The following is a 21607-nucleotide window of genomic DNA, read 5'->3' as shown; positions in this document are numbered from 1 at the left end:
ACTATTCGATATCGTTATCCTATTCCTAGGCTAGACAATGTGCTTGATGAGTTGTGTGGCTCTATCATTTTCACAAAAATTGACTTGCGTAGTGGCTACCACCAAATTTGATTGAAACTTGGAGATGAATGGAAAACAGTTTTTAAAACCAAATTCGGGTTGTATGAGTGGTTAGTAATGCCTTTCGGTTTAACTAATGCACCTAGTACTTTCATGCGATTAATGAATGAGATTTTGAGGGCTTTTATTAGTCAATTTGTAGTGGTTTACTTTGATGATATCTTGATTTATAGCAAGTCTTTGGATGAACATATGGATCACTTACGAGCTGTTTTTAATGCTTTATGAGATGCACGTTTATTTGCTAACCTTGAGAAGTGCATCTTTTGCACGGATCAAGTCTCTTTCCTTGGATATGTTGTAACTCCACAGGGAATTGAGGTGGATGAGATAAAGATTGAAGCCATAAAGAGCTGGCCGACTCCCCAATCCATCACACAGGTGAGGAGTTTTCTTGATCTTGCAGGTTTCTATCGCCGCTTGGTCCAAGATTTCAGCACCATCGCTGCGCCGCTGCACGAGTTGACGAAGAAGGGTGTGGTGTTTCATTGGGGACAAACACAAGAGGAGTCCTTTGCCACTTTGAAGGACAAGCTTACGCACGCGCCACTGCTGCAACTTCCAAATTTTGGTAAGACTTTTGAGCTTGAATGTGATGCTAGTGGAATTGGCATTGGTGGTGTTTTGATACAAGATGGTGAGCCTGTTGCATACTTTAGCAAAAAATTGCATGGTCCTATTCTAAATTACTCTACGTATGATAAGGAATTGTATGCTCTTGTACGTTCTTTAGAGTCATGGCGTCATTATTTGTGGCCTAAGGAATTTGTTATACATTCCGATCATGAATCGCTTAAGTACCTTCGTTCTCAAAACAATCTGAACCGTAGACATGCTAAATGGGTTGAATTTATTGAGTCTTTTCCTTACATCATCAGACATAAGAAAGGGAAGGATAATAAAATTATTGATGCTTTGTCTAGACGATATACCTTGTTGTCCCAACTTGATTGTCGGATTTTTGGACTTGAATCAATTATAGAACAATATGCGCTTGACCCTAATTTTAAAGATGTCTTGCTGAATTGTAATGAGGGACGTACATGGAACAAGTTCGTGGTCAATGATGGGTTTGTGTTTAGAGCTAACCGCTTGTGCATTCCAGTTGGTTCCGTTCATCTTTTGTTGATGCAGGAAGCGCATGGAGGAGGATTGATGGGGCATTTTGGTGCTAAGAAGACGGAAGATGTTTTGGCCTCACATTTCTTTTGGCCAAAGATGAGGAGAGACGTTGAGCGGTTCGTTAGTCGCCGCACTACATGTCAAAAAGCTAAGTCTCGGTTGAATCCACATGGTTTGTACATACCTCTTCCTGTTCCTTCTATTCCATGGGCAGATATTTCTATGGATTTTGTGTTGGATTTTCCTCAGACTAAGAGGGGGAGCGATAGCATTTTTGTTGTGGTAGATCAATTTTCTAAGATGGCACATTTTATACCATATCATAAAAGTGATGATGCTGTCCATATTGCTGACCTCTTTTTGAAAGAGATTGTACATTTGCATGGTATGCCTTCTACTATTATTTCAGATCGTGATGCAAAATTCTTGAGTCATTTTTGGCGAACTTTGTGGAACAAGTTGGGTACCAAATTATTATTTTCTACCACTTGTCACCCACAAATGGATGGACAAAAGGAGGTGGTAAATCGCACCTTAGGCACCCTGTTGAAGGCTGTTTTGAAGAAGAATTTGAAAATATGGGAAGAATATTTGCCTCATGTGGAGTTTACATACAATCAGGCAATACATTCTACAACCAAGGTAAGTCCTTTTCAGGTAGTGTATGGTTTCAACCCCCGTGCTCCTATTGATATTTTGCCTTTGCCTACTAGTGAAAGGATTCATAGTGTTGCAAAAGAACGTGCTGATTTTAATTTGCAAATGCATGAAACAACTAAGCACAATATTGAAAAGATGAATGAAAAGTATAGAATTGCTGGTAGTAAAGGTAGAAGGGAAGTTAAGCTTGAACTAGGTGATTTAGTTTGGTTGCATCTGAGAAATGATAGATTTCCAGATTTGAGAAAGTCTAAGTTGATGCCTAGAGCTGATGGTCCTTCTAAAATAATTGAGAAGATTAATGATAATGCATATAAACTTGAGTTGCCTACCAAGTTTGGGGTTAGCCCTACCTTTAACATTTCAGATCTAAAGCCTTACTTGGGAGAAGAAGATACGCTTGAGTCGAAAACGACTCCGATTCAAGAGGGGGAGGATGATGAGGACATCACTCATTTGGATGCACACAACACTTCTCCACTGGACATTCAAGGTTTAATCACTAGAGCTCGTGCATGACAATTGAATTTAGAGGTGAGCTCGTTCCTAAGCACTTCAACTTATAATTTTGAGAATAGATTGCTACCTAATAATTATATTGTTATTAGGAACCAAGGAAAGGACCAGGAGATGCATGGAGAAGGGCTTGGAGGCGTGGAGGTACAGCAAGGGAGTGCAAGCCAAGTTGGAGACCCAATCCAAGTTGACTTTGAGTCCTCCTTGGAGTCTAGGAGCAGTCTGCCTTAAATTGGACGCCCAGGCCACATACAGAGTCGGATTTGGACGTTCTATATATGGTTGGAACCAAATCGAGAGCTATCAGAACCTTTCGGAAGATTGGGAACCCTAGTCTACATCACCTACACTGCCAAGAAATATGCCGAGATTTATCTCGCTTGCACTATTTGCTTACATGGAGTACCCAAGATGATTATTTCAGAACGTGGTGCTCAATTCGTAGCACATTTTTGGGAACACTTACAAGCTTCTCTTGGCACAAAACTGATTCGAAGCTTAGCTTATCATCCTCAAACAGATGGGCAAACCGAGAGAGTAAATCAAATACTCAAAGACATGCTTAGAGCTTGTGTCATCCATTATGACAAAAGTTGGGACAGATGCTTACCTCTAGCAAAGTTCTCATACAACAATAGCTATCAATCAAGTTTGAAAATGGCACCGTTTGAGGCGTTGTATGGTCGAAGGTGTCGAACTCCTTTGAGTTGGTCCCAAATCGGAGAACATGAAATATTTGGACTAGACTTGGTAATCGAGGCAGACGAAAAAGTAAGAGTAATAAAAGAGAATATAAGAGTAATACATGAAAATTGGCAAGTCTGATTGAACCGGGACTGGAACATACCTCCCACCATCTTGACATCGTTCCCATGGGTACATGGTGAGTGCAACAGCAGCCATGGCCCAATGTCATTCCATGTTTTGTGGACCTCTATACTCGAGGACGGTAGCTTGAATTATTCCGGCTCAAGTACGCTAGTTATCGCTATACAGGCGATACTAACTCAATGCACTTCAAACGGAACAACCCATTGGTCCGTCGGGTCACCGCCCGATACAACCACGGTTCAACAGGATCGAAGTAGGTTTACCTCGCGCGAAGGTGAGTTTACAATCACACCACCGCTCACCAATTTTAATTTACAAAGATAATAGACATTATTACAAACTGTTTCAAGCTTAAAGTAAACTTATACAAACATTGTTTAAAAACCACAAGCTATACAAGCTTGTGCCAGAGTCACAGCGGAAGAAAAATCACACATGACTACACACGTCGTGAAAGTTCACACCACACTCAGCTCGAAACATGGCGTCATTCCGGAGGGTCATTGCCGGCCGGGGACGGATCCCACTCCACGGACCAGCCAAACAGAACAGAGAACGGCCAGGCTAGACTATCTGTTTGGTTTTCACCGGCCGTACCTGAAAAGCAGACTAGCAGGACTGAGTATGCTAATACTCAGCAAGACTTACCCGTTTCATGGTATACTTTGCCATGCAACTAAACTTATGAAGGCTTGTAATGGTTCTGGATTTAATTTTAGCTGAAAAGCAACAAAGAGTATGTTCTAACTTTCATGTTTTAGCTTTCAGTTTCTAGTTGCATTAACCATTCTATGTGAGCTCCTATTCTAGACAAACAAGGTAGAGATTAACATCCATAAAGATTATTCCAACAATAGTTACTGTTCTTACTCTATGTGGTAGACGGAATAAGCAATCTCAATCTCCGCGAGAAACGGACGATTCTGAATCAAATTTCTTAACCTTGCAAGGGTAAACCTAACTCATACGCTTGGAACATCCAATGATTGTTCCAAAGCAACTGTTTACCTTTCATTCCGACTCGTGGATCAGGGCCACCACAAGCGACTGTAGGACCATACGCACATCCAATGTGCAGGACGTACGTCTGTAGCGTGACTACATGACCGTACTCCTATCCGCTGAGCGGAACGTATTCCCGCACATTGATGCGTGTGCGAAAAACCAAAATACAAGTGGTGGGAGGTATGTCCACTCCTCAGGCCGATTGGTTACTAGGCTTACCGCTTTCCATATTTCGCGGCATGTGGCTAGTACTTTCAAATGCTTAACCACAGCTACCACACACTGCGACCTTATCAACTTTTATCAACACAGACGGGGTAACCTTCCAAGTCATGATACTGCACATGACCCCGTCCATCATCCTTATAGTGATTGCAGAGTAGTAAACATTCAATTCCTATATCGCGCGAGTGACAGGGAATCACTCGACTTCTGCCGGTCCTATTTGCAGAGCATCTATTCGGTAAGGACTCAGGCACAATACATAGGTTCCTAAGATTCATGCATCTAAGGTTCCATTTAAACTCCTAGACTTAATGCATAATATAAATATATAAGTAGAAACCGTATAAGTGTAATAATTTAAAATACTGGGTTATCCATCGGGGCTTGCCTTCTTGAGCGGGGCTAGGGTCAGGGATGTTAAAGACTTTCGAACTTTGATTTGGGGCTTCAGTTATAACCTCGGCGACGTTCGCAGGATCTTCAGAAAACCCTTGCTCGTGCTCCGGGACTAGTTCGTAGTCTCCGTCGTCGAGTGTCGTTGATTCTACATGATATGCAATGATTTGAATTAGGTGGTTCTTGAGTTAAGAATTTTACTTCACGATAAAGTTGCAATCTAACAATGGATAAATACAACTTCATAACACAACCAATTTGAATTTAACCCTACCATGGGTATCTTAATTCAATTACCATATTTAGTTGAATTAATTGAATTATGTTAACAAGTTTGATTTTTATTTTGAAATCCACAAAGCTTATGGCCTTCAATTTTTATGGGTAAGCTTACTTCTAGTGGATGAGCTTACTATGACTTTTTCATAATTTTCTGAAAATAGAAACTAAAGCATTTGATTTAAGTTCAAATCAGTGACCTAAATTCTTGAAAGATTTACTATGAACTACTTACTTACAGTATATCATATGGTAAAAAGATCTAAGTATTAAAACCTTAGTAACAGGCTTGAATAAATTTTAACCAATTCAAGCTTGATTTGCATAAGTTTAATCTGTTTCAAGCTAGGGTTAAGTAATATAAGTGAGAATTGCACACAAGCTTACTCATACCCTAAACAGACTACACACCAAAAATCACAAGCAATAGAGCTAGCATGCCAAAGTTACACATAAGATACCCTTTTGCTAATCTTTTAAATAACTTTAAAAAAATTTTGTTTCAAACTGAACTCCAGTAACAAAAGTTGTAGAGTTAGACTTCTGGAGTACAACAAAACTGGTTTGACCATTTTTGGATTTTTCTACAATTTCCTATGAATTTTCAAAGTTGGCTGATTTGAGCTGGGGGGTTCTGATTTTCCACAGAAAGACCCCTGGAAAGTTTTGAATCTTTGCAATTGGGTCCTTGGCCGGGCTACACAGGGATGCCGATCGGTGGCGACCAAATTCTAGTGAGGGGGCTCACCGGTGGCGAGGGGAAAGTGGGGAAAAAGGTTCAGGGGCTCACGGCGATCACGGGGGTGGCCGGTGTTGGGGAAGAGAAGGACCGAGGCGGCGTATCAACGGCGAACAGGGGCGGGCGGCGGTTCTCCGAGGGGCGGCGACGGCGTTCCGGTGGCCGGAGGGCAGGAGGGCGGCGGGGAAGTAGCTAGGAAGCTTCCTCGGTGTGATGTGGTGCTGGTGGTGTGCTTGGCCGGGGCTAAGAGGCAGTGGGTCGTCGGGACGACGGCGAGACCGAGCGGCAGTGGAAGCTCGAGCTCATCGGCGCGGTGGTCCAGTCGATCTAGTGCAGGAGAGCGAAATTGGGCAGGCCTGTGAGCATCAGTGGGTGGCAGGGGTGCTGCTGGAGCACTGGATCGAGGGTGGAAGGCGGCAGGGGCGGCTGTCGACGGCGAGCCGAGGCAGCGGCGGAGCTCCGGCGAGAGTACTCGAGCGGAGGAAGAAAGGAGAGGCAATACGATGCAGTGGAGTGTGTAAAAGAAGTTGAGAGGGACTCCTGGGTGAGCTTTAAGGCCAAGAGGAGCACGGTGCAGGTGGAGCAGCTGCTGGCAAGCTCGACGGCGCACGTGGCGGCTCGGGCGATGGCGGTGCGACGTGGTGGAGCAGGGAGAGGGCCAACGCGGGGTGGGGATCGGCAGGCGCGGTGCTGGAGCGGCACGTGGCGCGAAGAGAGGCGGCGCGGGGCAGCTGGGGCTCAGGCACATGGCCAGCGAAGGCGGCGGGGGTGGCGCGGAGAGAAACAGAGAGAGGAGGACTGGAGGTAGACGAAGGAGGACCAAGTTGCAATTCTCCAGAAGTGCAGGGACTCCACTGTAAAGCCGAGTTAACTTTCAAACCATAGCTCAAATGAAAATGTGCCCAAAAGCAAAAGTGTAGAGCTTAGCAAGATCTACAACTTTGCTTTAAACTTTGGAGAAATCTTATTTAAAATCTACACTTCAATTGAATCCTTAAGGTAGTTTCACTTCTATTTGTGGTTTAAAAGTAAGAACTTGGTTCTTGCAAAACAACCCTTTACATAATTTGATTTTTACCTCCCATTCTCACCCATTTTGCACGAAAGGACCTAAATTTTCCAAAATTACAAAAATACCCTTTTTCCTTTGCATTAAAGTTTTAGCACACATACAAAAGATCAAACATACACACTTTATACTAGAATCTAGTGTGTTTTAATCCTAAGTACCTGAATGTCACAGCCTTCCCCCCTAAATAGAATCTCGTCCCGAGATTCCGGAATACAATGGAATTGGACGATCAGATTTGGAAGTTGGCTTGAAGGAAGTCTGGAAAGTTTCACTGAAGATATGACTCGGTTTCCCAAGTCGCTTCTTCTTCAGTGTGATGATTCCACTGAATTTTGAACATCCTGATGGTTTCTCTTCTAGTACTTCGCTCTTTGGTGTCTAGTACTTTGATCGGATGCTCGGTATAAGTTTGATCAGATTCGATTTCAAAGGCTTGGGGATCGATGATCTCGGTAGGAATTTTGACGCACTTCCTAAGTTGAGATACATGGAAGATATCATGAATGGCTGCTAGTTGAGGAGGAAGTTGAAGACGATATGCTATGGGTCCATAGATTTCTATAATCTCAAAGGGTCCGACATATCTAGGGGCAAGTTTTCCTTTTACGCCGAACCGTTGAATACCTCGAGTAGGAGATACTCGAAGATATACGAAGTCTCCAATTTGGAACTATAATGGTCTCCTTCATATGTTAGCGTAGCTTTTCTGTTGAGATTGGGCTGCTTTTAGATTGTTCTGAATAGTCTTCACCTTTTCTTCTGCTTCAGTGACAAGGTCGGGTCCAAAGATTTTACGCTCGCCGGACGTATAATGCTTCGAACGGAGCCATCTTAAGACTTGTTTGATAACTATTGTTATAGGAAAATTCTGCCAGTGACAAGCATTTGTCCCAATTCTTGTCATACTGAAGTAGGTAGGCTCTAAGCATATCTTCTAGAATCTGATTTATCCTTTCTGTTTGCCCGTCTGTCTGAGGATGATATGCGGAGCTTCGGATTAACTTAGTTCCAAGAGCATATTGAAGTTGCTCCCAGAATCAAGTGATGAATTATGCTCCATGATCAGAAATGATCATCTTAGGTACTCCATTAAGATGAACGATTTGATCTAGATAGATCTCAGCATACTTTTTGGCGTTGTAAGTAGTATGCACGGGAAGGAAATGGGCAGTCTTGGTTAACCAATCAACGATTACCCAAATAGAGTCATGCCTTTGGGAAGTGTTGGGTAAGCCAATGATAAAATCCATGCTGATATCCTCCCACTTCCAGGAGGGAATGGGTAAAGGTTGAAGAATACCAGCAGTTTTGAGATGACTGGCCTTAACTCTTTGGCAGATATCACACTCCGAGACATATTTTGCAATTTCTCGCTTCATACGAGTCCACAAAAAGTTTTGTTTCAAATCATGGTACACTTTGGTACTGCCGGGGTGCATAGAGAATTTGGACAGATGGACCTCGTCCAATATCTGCTTACGAAGTTTATGGTCCTTGGGTACAACAATACGCTCGTTGAACCATAGAACCCCTTCGTGATCTACTCGAAAGCACTTATACTTTTCTTCTCCTTGGGCTAACTTCTGTTTGATGATTCTGATCCCTTTGTCATGCCGTTGCACCAGAATTATGCTATCCCTAAGCATAGTTTCAACGGAGAGATGGTTCAAGTTACCTTGAGGAATGATCTCTAGGTTGAGCTTCCTCATCTCCCAACAAAGTGTCTCATTGAAAGCCTCTACTGATAAGCAAGAGCAATGTGCCTTGCGGCTAAGTGCATCCGCAACGACGTTGGCCTTGCCTAGATGATAGTGTATTTCTAGATCATAATCCTTAATAAGCTCTAGCCAGCATCTTTGCCTCATGTTTAGATCTGCTTGCGTGAAGATGTACTTGAGGCTTTTATGGTCAGTATAGACATGGAACTTTATACCCATTAAATGATGTCTCCAAATTTTAAGTGCATGGATGACAGCTGCAAGTTCAAGATCATGAGTAGGATAGTTCTGTTCATGAGTCCAGAGTGCTCGCGATGCATAAGCAATCACTCGGTTATCTTGCATCAGCACACAACCAAGTCCGATTCCTGAAGCATCACAATAGATGTTAAAAGGTTTTGAAACATCTGGTTGAGCTAGAACTGGGGCAGTAATAAGATGTGCTCTGAGGGTGTGGAATGCATCTTCACATTTCTGATCTTAGGAGAATTTAACTCCTTTCTTTAGTAGTTCAGTCATAGGCTTGGTTATTCTTGAAAAGTCAGGAATGAAACGACGATAATAGCCAGCTAGACCAAGAAAACTGCGGATCTGATGGACTGACGTAGGAGGTCTCCAGTCCATCAATTCTTGGACTTTACTGGGATCAACGGATATACTATCACTGGAGATAGTGTGACCCAGAAATTTAACAGTCTCCAGCCAAAACTCGCATTTGGAGAATTTGACGTACAAGTGGTGGTCTCTCAATCTTTGAAGAACAATATGGAGATGGTGCATATGATCTTCCGGATTTTTGGAATAAATCAGAATGTCATCAATGAAGACCACAACAAATTTGTCGAGTTCTTGCATGAAGACAGAGTTCATGAGATACATGAAGTATGCTGGTGCATTGGTAAGACCAAACAACATGACCAGATATTCATAGAGTCCATATCTGGTGGAAAAGGCTGTTTTTGGAATGTCACTCGGCCTGATCTTAATTTGATGATATCTGGAGTGGAGGTCAATCTTAGAGAATACTCGAGCTCCGGCTAACTGATCAAACAGAATATCAATGCGGGGCAGAGGATATTTGTTTTTGATGGTTACCGCATTGAGGGGACGATAATCTACACATAACCTTAGGCTATTGTCCTTCTTTTTCATGAATAGGGCTGGACAACCCCATGGTGAAGCACTCGGATGAATGTAACCCTTATCAAGGAGGTCTTGGAGTTGAATTTTTAACTCTACCAGCTCATTAGGTGGCATACCATAGGGCCTTTTAGAGATTGAGGCTGTGCCGGGTTGTAGTTCTATGACAAACTCAATATCCCGGTCCGGGGGCATTCCAAGCAAATCATCTGGAAAAACATCTGGGTATTCGCAAATAATAGGGATGTCCTTTAACTTAATCCCTTCTACAACATAGGCACAAGAGTTGATGCACTCCCGTTGTGGAAGATAGAGAATAGTAGTTTCATGATCGAGTGAATCTATCTCCACGGCTCGGGAAAAGATATCCAATGACACTCGGTGCCTAGTCATCCAATCCATGCCTAGGAGGACATCCATTCCTTCTAGGTCCAATAATAGTAAATCTATTTTTATCAGATTGCTACCCAACTGAATTGGCACCTTTCTATAAATTTTATTTGATGCAATTTTACCGCCAGGAGTCGCTACCATATAGACTCCTTTGGTAGGATAGAAATTCAGGCCTACTTTTTTTCCACATTTTGAACTGATAAAACTATGGGTTGCACCAGAATCAAAAAGTATAGTCACGGGTTAATGGTTTATAGAGAAAATACCCGTCATTATTGGCGTACCCTCGGGGAGCTCGGAGAGAGTTGTGAAATTCACCCTCCCCTGGCGGACTTGTACCACCAGCTTCTTGCCCTTGCCCTTGTTGTTCAGGTTGGATGTTTGCCCTTGGAAAGATTTTCTAGGTTGAGGACAATCTCGGATGAAATGGGACGAGCTGCCGCAGTTGAAACAACGATTATTGTTGTTTCCTTGATTGGACGGTGGAAAGCTCGGCCTCGGACTCTGTTGCTGTTGCTGCTGGGGTTGCGATACTGGCGGCCGATTGAATCGAGCCTACTGGGGAGGCCTGGCTATCCATCTGCCTGGTAGATTGTTTCAGAATGGGGCTCGGGTAGCGGTGTTATGGACCAACTGATACCTTGGCGGTTGTGCATTTGAGGGTCCCGTGGGTGTCTTCCGTTTCTTTTCTGCTCGGTGGGCTGAGATACAATCCTCTTGAGTAATGGCCATATTGACCGATTCGTTGAAGTTGTCGGCCCTTACTAGGTTCAGCCATTCCTTACGCTTTCTATTCAGGCCACGGCGGAAATGATCCTGTTTACGGGTATCAGTGTCCGCATGATAACCCGCGTACTAACACAGGTGATTGAAAGCCTATGCATACTGCATGACAGTGCGGGTTCCCTAGGTCAAAGTCAGGAATTCATTGAGCTTTCGCTCAATAAGTCCCTCTGGAATGTGGTGCGCTCTGAAAGCAGTCCGGAATTCATCCTATGTGACAACATGACCAGCCGGCTGCATGGCGTAGTAATGGTCCCACCATATGCGGGCGGTGCCGTGGAGTTGTTGAGCCGCGAAGAGTGCCTTGTTCGCGTCTGAGCATGGTGCAGATAACAATGTGAACTTGGACTCTATAGTGCAAAGCCATGCATCAGCCTCGAGGGGCTCGTCTGCTTTTTGAAACAGTGGGGGCTGAGTGCTAAGAAAGTTTTGGTAACCAGCCGATGGATGTTCATCATGGCCTCGGGATGGGTGATGAGACTGGTTCATCTGGGCCTATACTAGCTGGTTAAGGAGTTCTGTCTGTCATGCCATGACTTCCGCTAGATTTGGCGGGGCTGGTGGCGGTTGTTGGGAACCGCTAGCTTGGTCTGCCCCGGAACCTTCCGGGGTTCCACGTGTAGCTCCAACCATCTGAAACAAAGGAGATGTCCACAATTAACAGCATATTCTTGCTCCCATTTTCAGAAGATATACTGCTGTTAAACAGATATGTAGGTCACATATTCTGTTTGACCAACTCTTTCAAAGGCAAGGATATTGGAACAAGACAACGGAACACAAGGCTTAGATTATAAGGTAGACACTGGTTGTCCTTAACATATTACATTAAGGTAGTCCGATTGCTACGGCTCAAGCCATACATACATATGCCACATATATTACAGCAAGTGGCCCTAGGTCCAGGTAGACTACTCACTACCTATGTCACAACATTCTACACTAGTTACATCTGAAAGATCGACGATTGGAATAGCCTAAAAATCATCGAGGTCGCCTACGGAGGACTGGCTGCCGGAAGAGGAGCGATCTGGCTGAGGGTTAGGCTCTGGGTTTCCGTGCTCGGAGTCAAGATCAGAAACTCCTTCAATTTCTTCCGGTTCTTCTTCTTCGCCTTCAGGTGCTACAGGTACAGCAGGAGGTGCTGGTTGCTGCTGAAGTTCGTCGATGTGAGCAAGGGCGTCATCAACCTCAAGGATAAGGTCGCGGACTTGCTCCTGGAGGAACTCATTGATCTGATCCTCCCGGTGGACAATGGTCTCATCTCGCTCTGCAATAATTTCCTCCTTTTCTGTAACCAATGCTTGAAGCTCTTCTATCTGAGTGACCTGTCAATCAGCATTCCTGTAATGACCTTGAGCTATACCGGTCAACAAACTCATACTGTGGCGCAGCACAATCTGATAGTAGTGTTGGGCATTCATAAACCTGATGGTACCATGGAGTGTCTCTTCGGCTAAATCTCCCAGCATGTGGTCATAATGAGCTATCCGGAAATTCCACTCGGGATCACTGGAATCTATTGCAGGAAAAAGGCCGATAGGATGCCCTACGACTTCCATGGGATGCCAGTTGCAGAAAGTGTGGATGGCCTCAAGAGCTGCGGTCTCAATGGTGTCAACGAGACGATAGGCCACCACATCGACTTCGATGGGCTGCCAGTGAGAACGAAAAGGATGCTGAGGAATGGTCATCTTAACTCTGCACCGAGGAACACCTTCCTCCTTATACTCCACTCCATCATACTGTGGGGACTCGGTGTAGAAGAATAGCCTAAGTGATTCCCATAAGAGACGGGGAAAACCCTCCCAGTGCAAGGCATTGGTATGGAGATGCCCTGCATGATCCCAAAAGACATTTGAAGGAGCCGCCATCTGAAGCAAGAATTCAAATGGTGAGATTTTGAAGGATGCTAAAAACTCAACTAAGGCTACCATAAGAATTCCTATTGAAACCACACTAGAGATAGACAACACTCTATACGTCCTTAAGGAACAACACATTTAATGCACTTATTTTGCTGAATGATGAATCATGCATACACGTACTATTCGACCTCACAACCAAAACAATTGCCAAATATCTTTGGACTTACGTGGTTAATTTCGGTGGCACAATATTTACATCTCTCCCTAATAACTAGTCGATAAGTCCTATCCGTCTTAACCTCTTAATCGTGGTTAGTGTACCTGCAGAAGACCATAGGTATATAACATGAACCTTTCATGGCAGCACGACATGAAAGCGTTCCCAAACAGTACTGTTCACTGTAGAAACAGTATCCGTACAATTTTCACCGTACGAACGATGTTACCATACGTTACATCTGCAACGTATTCACGGAGGTACCGTATAAAATGGGGGTATGAACAGCGATCACCATACCCTGTGCTGAACCATATACTCCCAATATGATCAACTAATCGTTGATATAATGGCAGCATCTCAAGTAAGTCACTGCTTGAGAAACAGCGTTCAGTTTGCATCACCGACAGGAAGGCCAATCTCCCTCAGTTGGCTGAGGATCCTTACCTTCTTACCTTCTGGTCTCAGCATGGAGGAACAAAACAATACAACTAGATATCTAGGGTTGGTTGTGCTCAAAAGTAAGTTTTGACGAAAAGTAGTGCTGCAAGTTAGAGCTGAACTATACACATATATATACTAGTAGCCACCTGATTACTCCCATATAAACCCTTAGGGCTTTACGATCTAAGCACCAACCTTAACGAATCCAACGCGATTTGTAAACTCTTTTGTTAAGCAAAGTTTATCCTGAAAACATTTTTAAGAGCAGTTGCAGTTTTAGTGTCGATTGTAAAAGTAAACCTATAGCTCTGATACCAGCTGTGGCAGAACAGCCTGAATTATTCCGGCTCAAGTGCGCTAGTCATCGCTATACAGGCGATACTAACTCAACGCACTTAAAACGGAACAACCCATTGGTCTGTCGGGTCACGGCCCGATACAACCACGGTTCAACAGGATCGAAGTAGGTTTAGCTCGTGCGAAGGCGAGTTTACAATCACACCATAGCTCACCAATTTTAATTTACAAAGACAATAGACATTATTACAAACTGTTTCAAGCTTAAAGTAAACTTATACAAACATTGTTTAAAAATCACAAGCTATACAAGCTTGTGCCAGAGTCACAGCAGAAGAAAAATCACACGCGACTACACACATCGTGAAAGTTGACACCACGCTCAGCCTGAAACATGGCATCATTCCGGAGGGTCATTGCTGGCCAGGGACAGATCCCACTCCACGGACCAACCAAACGGAGTAGAGAACGGCCAGGCTAGACTATCTGTTTGGTTTTCACCGGCCGTACCTGAAAAGCAGACTAGCAAGACTGAGTATGCTAATACTCAACAAAACTTACCCGTTTCATGGTATACTTTGCCATGTAACTAGACTTCTGAAGGCTTGTAATGGTTCTGGATTTAATTTCAGCTGAAAAGCAACAAAGAGTATGTTCTAACTTTCATATTTTAGCTTTCAGTTTCTAGTTGCATTAACCATTCTATGTGAGCTCCTATTCTAGACAAACAAGGTAGAGATTAACATCCATCAAGATTGTTCCAACAATAGTTACTGTTCTTACTCTATGTGGCAGAAGGAATAAGCAATCTCAATCTCCGCGAGAAACGGACGATTTTGAATCGAATTTCTTAACCTTGCAAGGGTAAACCTAACTCACACGCTTGGAACATCCAATGATTGTTCCAAAGCAACTGTTTGCCTTTCATTCCGACTCGTGGATCAGGACCACCACAAGCGACTGTAGGACCATACGCACATCAATGTGCAGGACGTACGTCTGTAGCGCGACTACATAACCGTACTCCTATCCGCTTTGCGGAACGTATTCCCGCATGTTGGTGCGTGTGCGAAAAACTAAAATACGAGTGGTGGGAGGTATGTCCACTCCTCGGGCCGATTGGTTACTAGGCTTACCGCTTTCTATATTTCGCGGCATGTGGCTAGTACTTTCAAATGCTTAACCACAGCTACCACACACTACGACCTTATCAACTTTTATCAACACAGACGGGGTAACCTTCCAAGTCATAATACTGCACATGACCCCATCCATCATCCTTATAGTGATTGCAGAGTAGTAAACATTCAATTCCTATATCGCGCGAGTGATAGGGAATCACTCAACTTCTGCCGGTCCTATTTGCAGAGCATCTATTCAGTAAGGACTCAGGCACAATACATAGGTTCCTAAGATTCATGCATCTAGGGTTCCATTTCAACTCCTAGACTTAATGCATAATATAAATATATAATTAGAAACCGTATAAGTGTAATAATTTAAAATACTGGGTTATGCATCGGGGCTTGCCTTCTTGAGCGGGGCTAGGGTCAGGGATGTCAAAGACTTCCGAACTTTGGTTCGAGGCTTCAGTTATAACCTCGGCAATGTTCGCAGGATCTTCAGAAAACCCATGCTCGTGTTCCGGGACTAGTTCGTAGTCTCCATCATCGAGTGTCGTTGATTCTACATGATATGCAATGATTTGAATTAGGTGGTTCTTGAGTTAAGAATTTTACTTCATGATAAAGTTGCAATCTAACAATGGATAAATACAACTTCATAACACAAGCAATTTGAATTTAACCCTACCATGGGTATCTTAATTCAATTATCATATTTAGTTGAATTAATTGAATTATGTTAACAAGTTTAATTTTTATTTTTAAATCCACAAAGGTTATGGCCTTGAATTTGTATGGGTAAGCTTACTTCTAGTGGATGAGCTTACTATGAATTTTTCATAATTTTCTGAAAATAGAAACTAAAGCATTTGATTTAAGTTCAAATCTTAAATTTAAATTCAAACCTTCGTCAAAACAGTGACCTAAATTCTTGAAAGATTTACTATAAACTACTTACTTACAATATATCATATGGTAAAAAGATCTAAGTATGAAAACCTTAGTAACAGGCTTGAATAAATTTTAACCAATTCAAGCTTGATTTGCATAAGTTTAATCTATTTCAAGCTAGGGTTAAGTAATATAAGTGAGATTTGCACACAAGCTTACTCATACCCTAAACAGGCTACACACCAAAAATCACAAGCAATAGAGCTAGCATGCCAAAGTTACACATAAGATACCCTTTTGCTAATCATTTAAATAACTTTAAAATCATTTTGTTTCAAACTGAACTCCAGTAACAAAAGTTGTAGAGTTAGACTTCTGGAGTACAACAAAACTGGTATGACTGTTTTTGGATTTTTTCTACAATTTCCTATCAATTTTTAAAGTTGGCTGATTTGAGATGGGGGGTTCTAATTTTCCACAGAAAGACCCCTGGAAAGTTTTGAATCTTTGCAATTGGGTCCTTGGCCGGGCTACACAGGGATGCCGATCGATGGTGACCAAATTCCGATGAGGGGGCTCACCGACAGCGAGGGGAAAGTGGGGGAAAAGGTTTAGGGGCTCACGACGGTCACGGGGGAGGCCGGTGTTGGGGAAGAAAGGGACCGAGGCGGCGTATCGATGGCGAATAGGGGCGGGCGGCGGTGCTCCGAGTGGCGGCGACGGCGTTCCAGTGGTCGAAGGGCAGGAGGGCGGCAGGGAAGTAGCTAGGAAGCTTCCTCGGGGTGATGTGGTGCTGGTGGTGTGCTTGGCCGAGGCTAAGAGGCAGTGGGTCGTTGGGATGACGGCGAGGCCGAGCGGCGGCGGAAGCTCGAGCGCACCGGCGTGGTGGTCCGGTCGATCTAGTGCGGGAGAGCGAAATTGGGCAGGCCTGTGAGCATCAGTGGGTGGCAGGGGTGCTGCTGGAGCACTAGATCGATGGTGGGAGGTGGCAAGGGCGGCTGTCGACGGCGAGCCAAGGCAGCGGCGGAGCTCCGGCGAGAGTACTCGAGCGGAGGAAGAAAGGAGAGGCAATGCGATGCAGTGGAGTGTGTAAAAGAAGTCGAGAGGGACTCCTAGGTGAGCTTTAAGGCCAAGAGGAGCACGGCACAGGTGGAGCAGCTGTTGGCAAGCTTGGCGGCGCGCGTGGTGGCTCGGGCGACGGCGGCGCGACGTGGAGGAGCAGGGAGAGGGCCAGCACGGGGTGGGTAGCGGCGGGCGCGGTGCTGGAGCGGCACGTGGCACGAAGAGAGGCGGCACGGGGCAGCTGGGGCTCAGGCACATGGCCGGCGAAGGCAGCGGGGGCGGCGCAGAGAGAAACAGAGAGAGGAGGACTGGAGGTAGACGAAGGAGGACCAAGTTGCAATTCTCCAGAAGTGCAGCGACTCCACTGTAAAGCTGAGTTAACTTTCAAGCCATAGGTCAAATGAAAATGTGCCCAAAAGCAAAAGTGTAGAGCTTAGCAGGATCTACAACGTTGCTTTAAGGATCAGTTTCAAAAGAGTTAAGGATTTGAGTCTAATTTAAAACTTGGCAAAACTTTAAACTTCGGAGAAATCCTATTTAAAATCTACACTTCAATTGAATCCTTAGGGTAGTTTCACTTCTATTTGTGGTTTAAAAGTAAGTACTTGCTCCTTGCAAAACAACCCTTTACATAATTTGATTTTTACCTCCCATTCTCACCCATTTTGCACCAAAGGACCTAAATTTTCAAGAATTACAAAAATACCCTTTTGCCTTTGCATTAAAGTTTTGGCACACATACAAAAGATCAAACATACACACTTTATACTAGAATCTAGTGTGTTTTAATCCTAAGTACCTGAATGTCACACTCACTCTTAGATATTTTTTGGCAAAAACAACCCTCAACCAAAAGCCTTGCATGTCTAGGAGTCGGCTAAGTATATACCCCTAGTCGGGTAAGCCTTGCTAAGTATTAGTATACTCAGCCTTGCTTGTGCTTTTATTTTCAGGTGAGACCTTTGAGGATGTGGTAGCTAGTTTTACTTGGCTGTGTACTCTTCCTTCTGGTTGGTCGGTGGAATGGGATATGCCCTCGGCCAACGATAATAACGTTGAATGATGTCATGTACGGGCTTCATCATGATATCTTGTATCGTCGTTAGAACTATCATTTATTTTCTGCTGCACTATTAAACTCCAAAAATACTTGTTTATGAATGAATTCGAACTTGGTTTGTAATAATAATCCATGTTGAACTCTGTGATGTCAAAAATTGTGGATTGTTGTAATCTCTAGGCTCACCTTCGTGTGGATTGTATGTATGTATTGTTTCGATCGAAACTCTAGTGCTTGCATCAGGATCTATTACACCAGGTTTTGAGGATAAAACTGAATGCATAACTATATGTATGCCAGGATCAAGTTTCATCAGTGAACAATTAGCAACAGTATCATGAAAAGAGAATTAAAAGACTATAAAGATTATCAGAGTTATACTGCTTATCCTGGAAACGAAGACTCCAAACTTCACAAGCAATCGACCGGGGGTTGCGTAGGCCTAGAACTCAGCATCATCTTCAAAATACTTCACATCACTTTCTCCTTTGAGCAGCAATTGTAACAAGCATGAGTACACTTATGGTTGGTACTCAGCAAGTGTTGGGAATTATATGACATGAGGGCCAAAATTAAGGAAAGGTTGACTGGCTTACTGCGATAAGCAATCTTAGTTGGTCAAGTTTTATTAGCACCTGATTTACTAACGTATAAGTTCATACCAAAACCCACATTAAAAGAGAGAGAAGAGATACAGCATAAGCATATCCAAAACCATATACATGATTCATGATTTAATACATCTTCAAGTTCATTAATCACGTGAGGGTCCAAGCTGCTCTTAATCGTGAGCACGGCTGATATATCAGTTTTCACTCTACAGAGGTTGTACACTTTACCCACAATTCGTGTCACCCAATTTGCACCAGGTAGCTAGCCTCTTAAACACTTCCGAGGCGAGTGGCATGAGATTCACTACGAGGACTTTACAAAGATTTCCTAACTTATAACAATCCGCTAAGGTTTTAAGTCAAAGCGGTCATAACTCTCCCTAATGAGGTAGTGCCTTAGCCAAGGACCACATATCAAAGCCCCAAGAGGACCGAGCTATACCCCACCAATGCAACCCCTCTTGCCCTTTTGATAAGATCATCGTAAGCTAGTGTTTCTAATTAATCATCCAAGACCAGAGCCATATAGTATTGTGGTTGCACTGTTTTCCTGGGTGGTTCTCCATGTTCCGATTAAACATATGATCTTGTATTAACAACGCATAGAGCATGAACATGGATAGAACAGGTGTAGCATCATCATTATTGTCACCATGGTTACATATTATTCCCTAAACGAAACCAGTTATAGCAACTAAGCAGAAGTTATCCAACATAAAGATAAAACCCAGGTTGGTAAGGAATGATCATAAAGACTAGACATATCCTTAATTAGGATCCATGAGGTTAAGACACATGCATGTGATTATTAGGACAAAAGTAAGATCAAGGAAACACTTGCCTTTCTTTTAGAAAATAGCTGCTCAGAGTCTTCAACTCTTGTTCTTGAAACTATAAATCTTCAAAGCTCTTGGATCACACTCCTTCTAACGTCGAACGAGCATCGGGCCCAAGCATACAAGCAAACAAACAAACAAGAACAACTAAGAACAGATACAACAAACAAAAGGAAAGCTTTAAAAGAGCGTACAGAAGGATAAGGCTCATTGCTATGGTCAAGAGAGCGCAAGAAACGCGGAAAATGGAGCTAGGGTTGAAAAGAAACAACTATAGGAAGATTTGTGTTATAAAAGAAATAAAAAAACTATAGGCTTTCATTTATTTTAATTTAGAAAACTAATGTAAAAGATACTCAAAAGAGAATATCCCTAATTATAATTAACTCATATTATATTTGCATTTATAAAAACGAGGTACAACTTAGTCAAATTTTATATATAATTGTCTATGTACAAATTATCCTAATTAAACAATTAATTAGAAAAGAAACTAGTGAGAGCATCTAAATGTCAAACTTTATGATTCATGTTGAACTAAACAAATTATAACTAAAACACATTTAAGTTGATATTAATCAAATTAACATTAGTTAAGAAAACCGGAGTAAAGACTTAATTGGATTTTAATTGGGAAAAGTAGATGAGAGGATATTAATCAAATTAAATCTATTTTTAATTTTAAAAATAGGAACTATGATAGAACAATGCTACAAAATGATAGCTTAGAGTTTTAGAAGGCTAACACAAAAAGAACGGATCAAAACGGATCTAAAACTCGAAAACTACGCATGAAACAAGGTAGCAAGGACCTATACGTGATTAACTATAGAACTGGAGGGCTAGCAACAAAGAATTGCAAGACACAGAAACAGTGCCTGCAATTTAGGAAAAGTTTAGGGTTAGATCTAAAAAAGACCACGGGTGGGGCTGGGTTGAAAAGATGCAATAGATCTAGGGGTTTTCTGCAAAGTTTGCAAGACACACGAAAAATGCAAAAGCTTGGGAACAGCTCCAATGGTGGCCGGCGGCTACTATTTTGAAAATTCCCATCGTTCTAGGGTGCGGAAGATCGCGAGGAGCAGGGCAAAAGAAAGAGGACGATGAGGGGATTTGATTCCATACCTTACCGCGGGGGTGCATCGTGGTGGCCAGATTTCGCCGAAGAAGTTGCAGCGGCGGTTCTGCCCAGCCTCTGTTCCTGGGCGGCGGCACTGGGTAGGGGCGGCCAGAAGGGGAGCCTGTGGCTGTAGGGGGGAGGCCACAGCTGCAGTGGAAGGCGTGGCAGCAGGGGCAGGGCAGGGCCAAGGCGCGCAGGGGGCACGGGGAAGGGCGCGGCGGCGCTCGTGGTGGCGGCGCACGGGCTCAGGAGACCAAGGTGCGCAGGGGGCCAGGGGGAAGGGCGCGGCCCTGGCTGCAGCAGCAGGGGTGCGAGGGCTCAGGCGCTCGGCCTTGCGAGCAGGAGGGTCACGTGGTGCAGGGGGAGGTCGCAGGGGGCACTGTCAGGGATAGATCCCCTAGGTACCGCAAGGAAGCTACCTGTGAGGAAAAAGAAGTCTGATTTCTACTAGGATTCCACTGTAATCCTATTAGGACTCATACCTTGTAATCCTACTAGGACTTCTACCTTCTAATTCTACTAGGAACACCATCCCCTGAGATATATAAAGGAGGATCGGGATACCTAGATAGGCAAAGAACCAACAGAGAGCAGCCAACAGCAACTCAACACCCAAGCTCAGGGCGCAATATACAACACCCCAAAATAGGACGTAGGGTATTACGCTACTCTAGCGGCCTGAACCTATCTAAATTTGTGTCTTGTGTGCTTGCGTTCACCTTCAAATTCCAGATCCGGCGATCCCTCACCAAATAATCACCTACCTTAGGGTATCCCTAGTTAGGCCGACGGTAAAAACACTGACAGCTCGCGCCCATCATGGGGCCGATCGTTGCGATCATTGGGCGAATTTGAAGGACCTCTTCATCAACATCAATCCACTCAAGCGAACAGCTACATCGACCTCGACTACTCGGCTCGACTTCACCTCGTGCTATAACGTCGATGCACCGCGGCCACCGACCTCGATGACCCGGTTCAACTTCGGCTTGTGCTGCAATGTCTGCGCGCAGCAGCGACGAGTTCGACTACTTCGACTTTGCGAGGACGATCGGTGGCTTGCCGACGACTACATCAA

This window comes from Panicum hallii, chromosome 4, assembly GCF_002211085.1.
Source record: "Panicum hallii strain FIL2 chromosome 4, PHallii_v3.1, whole genome shotgun sequence".
Lineage (NCBI taxonomy): Eukaryota > Viridiplantae > Streptophyta > Magnoliopsida > Poales > Poaceae > Panicum > Panicum hallii.
Note: the sequence above shows the minus strand (reverse complement) of the source record.